General features: G+C 47.6%; 1 pseudogene; it reads left to right on the top strand.

Moving 5' to 3' along the window:
* Positions 1-837: 837 nt before the first annotated feature.
* Positions 838-2932, top strand: LOC116071248 (annotated as a pseudogene).
* The last annotated feature ends 5561 nt before the right edge of the window (positions 2933-8493 follow it).

The raw sequence follows: 8493 nt of genomic DNA, 5'->3' as shown, positions 1-8493 counted from the left end.
ATAAGCTAAGAATACAAGGATGTTCATTAAGTCAGAGACAGAGAGCCTCAGAAAGGTTTACTAAGCAAACACCCACCCCCAAGAGATGCCCGGTTCCAGGAAACATCCCAGGGAGAGGGTAGATCTCGCACCCCTTCTACATACAACTGGCATCTTCTCCTAGAGGAGAAAGGTCAATAGGAACAAAAGAACAATGGGAAAGATAACCAGCCCACATAGTAAGTTGTAACTAGCCCACATTGTAAGCTGTAAAAATCTGTTCTGAAAAGGTATAAAAAGTAAGAGCTTTGTTTCCTTGGGGTCGCTTTTGCTCCAAATGCTAGACAACCCCAGTATACTGGATCAATAAAAACCTCTTGCTAATTGCATCTATCTCCATCTCTGTGTCTTCGAGAGTGGTACACCCATGCCGAATTTAACATCTTGGTGCATGGGCTGGGAAGGGTCCTGCTCTTGTGAGACCAGTGACTGGGGATCAGAGGATTGCGCTCTCGGGGGATCATGCACTCTAGCGGGTACTGCAGTTGTTTCTGTGTCTGTTTCTGACTTCTTGAATCTGTATCTGTGATCTTTGCGGCCACAGCAGTTTTTTGGTCTTGCAAGGCAGGTAGACATACCTTGCCATTGCAGGCTACAAGGATCCTTGACACTCCAGACTCTGTCTGGGAAGTCGGATCTGGGAGGGTCTGACTCCATCTAGAGGTAGTGGCAGCAAGAAGGCCACTACCGAGTTCTTTTGTTTTCTGCTTTGGGCACTCGTGGCAGGGGCACCTCTCTCTGTTCATCTCTGTCCTCTTGTTTGCATGTGGACTTGGACTGATGATATTTTTGGACAGTATGTGGCAAACTGTGTCTTCCCCCATGAGTTTGACTCTTAAACATTGGGCAGAAGTTAGGTCTAGGGCCCAGAACATCTCAGTAGAGGTGAAAAAGCATAAATGGAAGACTCTTTGTGCCTCGGAATGGCCTTCCTTTGAGGTTGGGTGGCCAGCTGATGGCTTTCTCCTTGACTCCTATTCGATCAGTCAAACAGTGAGTCTTTAGAACAGGCCCTGGGAGTCACTCAGACCAGATCCTGTATATTCTGGTCTGGGAAGATTTAATATCTAACCCTCCCCACTGGATCCATCCTTGGGTGTCTGTCCTCGTTGTACAGGACCGAACCAAGAAGAATGTCCTCTTGGACACTGAGGCCGACCTTCTCCTCTTGGACCTCCCTCCTCCCAACCCCCTTACACTCCAACCTCGTGTAGGTCCAGCCGCAGGACCCCTGGCACCATTGGCTGCAGGTCCTTCGGCCCCACCAGAGGAGAAGAGAGGTGCAGAAGCTTCATGCTCAGGATCAGAGGGACCTGCCCACAGGACAAGCAGCAAGAGAGGAACGGTCCCCGACAAGACCAACATTTTGCCCCTCTGGGCTTATGGCCCTCCTGATGAGCAGGGCCACCAGCCCCTGCAGTACTGGCCGTTCTCAATGGCTGACTTGTATAACTGGAATACTCACAACCCATCCTTTTCTGAAAACTCTCAGAGCCTGACTAACTTCATTGAATCTCTCCTCCTCTTTTCCCATCTGCCCACCTGGGATGATTGTCAACAACTGTTACACGTCCTGTTCACCACCGAGGAGAAAGAATGTATCCTCCTTGAGGCCAGGAAAAATGTCCCTGGGGCAGACAGGCGACCCTCCCTCCTAATGGTTGATATTGATGTGGGTTTTCCGCTGACCAGACCAGACTGGGACTTCAACACTCCTGAAGGTAGAGAGCACTTGAAAGTTTTCTGCCAGGCTCTCTTGGTGGGTTTTGAGGGGGCAGCAAGATACCCCACTAATCTGGCAAGGGTAAAAGAGGTGGGGCGGAGTGAGACTCCTTCAGCTTTCTTAGAGAGGCTCATGGAGGCCTACCGCCAGTTCACTCCTTATGATCCCAGCAGTGAGGAACACAAGGTTACTGTTACAGTTGCTTTTATCGATCAGTCGAGCCAAGAGCCAAGATATCAGGAAGAAGTTACAGAAACTATATGGGTTACAAGATAAGACTTTGAGAGAGTTAGTGCAGGTGACTTTCTCAGAAGAAGAGAAGGAAGATAGGAAACAAAGAACAGGAAGCTAGAGAATTAAAGAAAGAAAAGAGACAGGAAAGGAATCTTCATAAAATCTTGGCCACAGTAGTTAGAGAGACTAGGGAACCTCGTCTAGTAAGATAGTACCTGGCAACTGAAGAGAACCTCAACGTGCTTACTGTAAAGAAAAGGGGCATTGGTTGAGAGAGTGCCCCAGAAAGAAGAAAAAGGGGCCCTATGTTTCAGACAGAAAACCAGCGGGGCCTAAAGTGCTGGCCATTCAAGAGAACAGGGACAATGAATAGAGAGGACAGGGTTCAGATCCCCTCCCCAAACCCAGGGTAATCCTTACTGTGGAGGGGAAACCCACTCAGTTTCTGGTGGACACAGGGGAAGAATATTCAATCCTCTTACAATCAGATGGGCCGATATCCAAAAAGAAGTCCTGGGTGCAAGGGGCCACTGGGAACAAACATGGACTACCCGAAGAACAGTGGACCTAGGCGTGGGCTGGGTATCCCACTCATTCATTGTCATCCCAGAATGCCCTTGCCCCTTACTAGGGAGAGACCTTCTCACTAAGATTGGAGCACAGATCCATTTCCTCCCAGAGAGACCCCAGGTCAGGGGCAGGCAGGGAGAACCCATCCAGGTGCTGACTATGAAACTAGAAGATGAGTATCAGCTCTTTGAGAATAAAGATTGCAGGCCTGAAGATGTAGATTGGTGGTTACAGAACCTCCCACAGGCTTGGGCTGAGACTTCAGGAATGGGGAAAGCTAAAACCCAGCTTTCAGTCCAAATGGAGCTGAAGGCCCAGGCCAGCCCAGCAAACATTTGCCAGTATCCTATGTCCAAGAAAGCCTGAGATGGGATCTGACCCCACATCCTACACTCCCTCCAACTGGGGATCCTGCAGAGGTGCCAGTCTGCATGGAATACTCCCCTCCTCCCAGTATGAAAGCCAAGGTTCAATGACTATTGACCTGTCCAGGACCTCAGGGAAGTGAACAAAGGGGTGTCCGACCTCTACCCTATGGTTCCTAACCTGTACAATCTGTTGAGTTCCTTGCCCCCCTCTAGGATCTGGTATAATGTACTGGACCTCAAAGATGCCTTCTTCTGACTATCTCTGGCCCCTAAGAGCCAAGAGTACTTTGCCTTTGAATGGAAACCCTGAGTCGGGTATAATGGGCCAGCTCATGTGGACCCACTTGTCTCAGGGTTTCAAGAACTCCCCCATGCTGGGTGGTTGTGGTCCACGCCTTTAATCCCAGCACTTGGAAGGCAGAGACAGGAGGATTCCTGAGTTCGAGGCCAGCCTGGTTTACAGAGTGAGTTCCAGGACAGCCAGGGCTATACAGAGAACCCTGTCTCAAAAAAAACAAAAACAAAAACAAAAACAAAACAAAACAAAAAAAACTTCCCCACTATTTTCAATGATGACCTACATCAGGATCTAGCGGCCTTTCGAACATCCAATCCCCAGATAACTATTCTGCAATATATAGATGACCTTCTTATTGCTGCATCCAGCAAGGAACTGTGTTTGGAAGGGACAAAAGGTCTACTCATGGAACTGGGAGAGTTAGTCTATCGTGCCTCAGCCAAGAAAGCCCAGATATGCTGTCAAAAGGTCAGTTACCTGGGGTATTTGCTCAGGGAAGGGAAGAGATGGCTATCAGATGCCAGGAAAAAAACTGTTTCACATCCCACCACCCACGAGTCAAAAACAGGTTAGAGAGTTCCTGGGCATGGCCAGCTTCTGTCGCCTGTGGATACCCGGGTTCACCAAGATGGCAGCCCCTCTCTATCCTCTCACCAAGAATAAGCAGCCGTTTGTGTGTAGGGGGGAAAGAACAGGAGGCTTTAACACCATAAAAAATGCCCCTTGAGTCAGCCCCTGCCCTGGGTCTCCCTGAACTGACTAAACCATTTCATCTGTATGTGGCAGAGAACAAGGGCATAGCAAAAGGCATCCTGAACCCAAAAACTGGAACCATGGAAGAGATCGGTGGCATACCTCTCAAAAAAGTTGGATCCTGTGGCCTTTGGGTGGCCTGCCTGTCTGAGGATTGTGGCCAAGGTCGCAGTGTTAGTTAAAGACACTGATAAATTAACTCTGGGACAGGATCTTGTAATATCCACTCCACACAGCCTAGAGAGTGTGGTCCGCCAGCCCCCTGACCAGTGGCTCACAAACGTCTGAATGACTCATGTCAGACTTTGCTACTCAATTCTGACAGGATCACATTTGCGCCCTACCACAGGCCTAAATCCAGCCACCCTTCTCCCAAACTCTGATCTTGAACCCCCCATCCATGACTGTCAGCAAGTGCTCGCTGAGGCACACGGCTGGCGCAAAGACCTGTCTGACCGGCCCTTGGCCGATGCAGAGAAGACGTGGTTCACGGATGGGAGCAGTTACCTAGAAAAGGGGCAGAGGAGATCAGGTGAGGCTGTGGTGGATGGACAACAGATTGTATGGACACAAACTATGCCAGAAGGAACCTCTGCTCAGAAAGCCAAACTCATTGCCCTCACAAAAGCTCTTGAGCTAGGAGAAAGCGAAAAGATTAATATCTACACAGATAGCAGATACACCTTCGCTACAGCCCATGTCCATGGCACTATCTACTGGCAGTGTGTGTGTGGGGGGGTGTTTACTGACCTCAGGAGGAAAAGAAATCAAGAGCAAGCCTGAGATTCTGGCACTCCTAGAAGCCTTATACAAACCAGCAAAAGTATTATTCACTGTCCTGGCCACCAAAAGGGTGATTCCTTTATAGCTCGAGGGAATAATTTGGCAGATCAAGAAGCTAAGGCAGCAGTGTCTAGATCGACCAAAGTGATGGTGGCAGAGTCTGAATCGCTTGAACATAAGTTCTAGTACACCACTGAAGACCTGGCAGTCATCTCAAAGGATCCTGAAAATTTGTTTTGATCAGAAAAAGGGGGTCTGGGTGACCCCATCGGGTAAAAGTATACTACCACAAGAACAGGCAAAGACAATGATAAAACAAATGCACCAATGGACCTATCTGGGGGTAAGCAAGCTAACACAAACTGCCTTGAGGTCTAAGTATCATATTCTAGGGCTAAAACACCTGGTAAAGCAGGTGGTTCACAACTGTGTACTCTGTCAGAAGGTGAATGCTTGCAGAAACAAGACTGACCCCTGGTAAACAGTACTGAGGGGACCGGCCAGGAGTCTACTGGGAAGTAGACTTCACGGAGATAAAACCAGGCAAGTATGGCTACAAATATCTTCTAGTTTTTATAGATACCTTCTCAGGATGGGTGGAGGCCTTCCCTACTAAGCAAGAGACCACAACGGTAGTAGTGAAGAAGATCGTAGAAGAAAATTTCCCCTGATTTGGAGTGCCCAAGGTAATCAGATCTGATAATGGCCCAGCCTTCGTTGCCAGGGTAAGTCAGGGAGTGGCCAAGTATTTGGAGCTTACTAAGCAAACACCCACCCCCAAGAGATGCCGGGTTCCAGGAAACATCTCAAGGAGGGGGTAGAATACCCCACACCCCTCCTACATGCAACCAGCATCTTCTCCTGGAGGAGAAAGGTTAATAGAAACAATGAGATGGTTAAAAGAACAATGGGAAAGATAACCAGCCCACGTTGTAAACTGTAAAACTCTGTTCTGAAAAGGTATAAAAAAGTAAGAGCTTTGTTCCCTCAGGGTCACCTTTGCTCCAAATGCTAGATGACCCCAGTATACTGTATCAATAAAAACCTCTTGCTAATTGCATCGAACTCCATCTCTGTGTCTCTGAGACACCAAATTTAATTAACACCTCCTGATTTTTTTCTTCCCAGTAAATCTCTTGTGTGAGGTTTGTTGTGGAAAGTTACTTTGTATAATGCCTTGGCTCCTGATTGTCAGGATACCTTTCCATCTAAGCTGTAACAATTACAGGGAGAGAGCCAAGAGCAGAGCAAGGAGTTGGTAGAGACTTTAGGAAAAGGGGTAGCAGATGAGGAGGGAAAGCAAGGATAGGAGAGAAAGAGGTGAGTGCCCTTTGGCAAGAATTCAAACTGGGATGTCTCCAAGCCAAGTGCACCAGGAGTCTTGTCAGAGTCCAAATTACAAAAGAGAGGTTTGGCTTCCTAGATGATGATTGTCTAGTAGGGTGAGAAGCTGCCTGACCCACAGGCATGACTTTTGTAGCAGCTGTAGACTTTAAAACCTTAGAAGACAGGCAGAAACTCCAAGGTGAACCCGAGTAGGCCAGGAGAGACCAGTGGTTAGAGTGGGTGGAGGATAGAAGCTGCTGAATAGGTGGACTTTAAAATTTCAATTTGAAAATGGTGGATGGCAGAAGCCAGCAGAAACAAGTGATCCATACTTCATCTTGGCTTTTCACACCAACTCAAGTGGCGGGGACTCCCATTGTAAACTCTGTAAATAAAGTTTGTACCTTTTGTATACTTTGTAACCCCTCAAGGAAGAAAAGTGGCCAGGTACCCAGACTTTCCTAACATCTGTAATGGCTCATTTTTGTAAGAGCAGTTCCAGCCCTGAGATAGGCTAGTGGCCAGGCTCCACCCTACAAAAAAAAACAAAAACAAAAACAAAAACAAAAAACCAATTTCACCAATCCCTGAACTTGCTCCAATGAACAGGCCACACAAACCTTCCAATTCCAGGCCATCCTGGAAAGCTCTGCACCCCCAAGAAACCCTATATAAACCTTCATTCTGCCTAATTCTCTGCTGTTTCCCTCACTAGCAGACACAGCCACCCTCCTGGGTTTTCCCCCTCCCAATAATTCTCTTGTATGAGGTTTGCTGTGTGGTGTGGCTTCCTACTGCCAGGGTAGCTCTGGGAGCAGAGCCGTATCACTTCTGCTGTGGAAGCCTTCCCCATACTAAGCAGAGCTGTTTCATTTGTACTGGGGAAACTTTCCTAGCAGCTGGAGCAGAACTTCTGTAAGGGAAGCCTTTCCCTACAGAACTACAACACTCTCATCTTAGGAGAGTCAAATCGACAGAAGGCCGAGTAACAGAGTAAGAGAAGAGGTTCCACCATCTTGTATTCTTGCAGAGGCCATTTCAAGCTTAACCAGAATTCGATCTCCTTCATGAAGAATACCATGGAAAATTACTTAACTCTATTCTAGGAACTCAAGGTCGGGTCCTAGTAACTTATTTTAGCTTCTGTTAAACTGCCTGTTTGTGTGGAAACCCCTCCAGCTAACTGCTTAACTGAGCTTCTGTTAAACGGCTTGCTTTTGCAGCTGCCGAGTAAGAAGCCGAGATATAATTTTTGTCTTCAAAATTCCTGTGTTCTGGACACTTAGGGCTAATCTTAGGTCCCAGAATACCTAAGTGTAATCTCAGCTGGTTAGAATAAAAACTTTCAGTTGACTACAAATTGTGTCTGAGTGAGTTACCTCTGGTGAGCTACCTGTAAGAGCTGGACCCCTTGAAGAGGGATATATGGTGCACTCTTGCTGGTGTTCAACACCAGATGTGTCAGGAGACATTTGCCTGCTTCTGAAGCAGAGTAAAAGTCCGCCTGCTACGAAGGGTCAAGACAGGTCAGGGCCAACAGGATGTTTTGCAGGCTGACCTCCTGGCCTGCTGACACATGGAACATTGGGAAGAGATAAGCTTGAGGCTCAAGGCAAGAGACTGAGCATTTTATTGACCTTGGTGGAAGGAATAGGAGGGCCTGGATAAGAACAGATATCCTGTGTAAATGTCAACAATTGTTTCTGCTATCCTGTCGTTTTGCTTCTCACAGCACTGTGGGGTATAAAAAGGCTGTACTCAGTAAACTCCGGGCTGCAGTATTCACTGAAACTGTCTCTTTTTTTTTAAAGAGCACTCAGTGCTCTTTTGTTTGTTTTTTTTTTTTTTCAAGACAGGGTTTCTCTGTGTAGCCCTGGCTGTCCTGGAACTCACTCTGTAGACCAGGCTGGCCTCGAACTCAGAAATCCGACTGCCTCTGCCTCCCAAGTGCTGGGATTAAAGGAGTGCACCACCACCACCTGGCTGAAACTGTCTCTTGTCTCCATGTCTGTCTTCTTTCTTCTTTAATCCTCTTCTTTAATCCTCACTCCCAAGTCAGGGACCGTTCAACTTTTGTCAGCGGGCTCTGGCACAGCTGCATGTGAGCGGGCGCAATAAAGAAATTGCCAACAACTACTCCATGATATGATTAAAGATTTTATTGTAGACACAAGAGAGAGAACAGCCAGAGGCATCTGGAAGGGTCCAGAGCAGAGAGAGGAAGAAGTAGACAGAAGATGGCCATCAGACTGGACATGGCTGGGGCAAAGGAAGTGGGGAAGTGGGAGAGAATGCTGGAGATTGTAGGATAGCAAGAGATGGAGAACAGAGCATAGTGTAAGAGAGTAAGATAATGAGAGTAAGTGGGAGAGAGAGGGGAAGAGAGAGAGAAGGAGGGA

This window comes from Mastomys coucha, unplaced genomic scaffold, assembly GCF_008632895.1.
Source record: "Mastomys coucha isolate ucsf_1 unplaced genomic scaffold, UCSF_Mcou_1 pScaffold22, whole genome shotgun sequence".
In the NCBI taxonomy this organism is placed as follows: Eukaryota; Metazoa; Chordata; class Mammalia; order Rodentia; family Muridae; genus Mastomys; species Mastomys coucha.
Note: the sequence above shows the minus strand (reverse complement) of the source record. Positions and strands in the feature narration are given on the sequence as shown.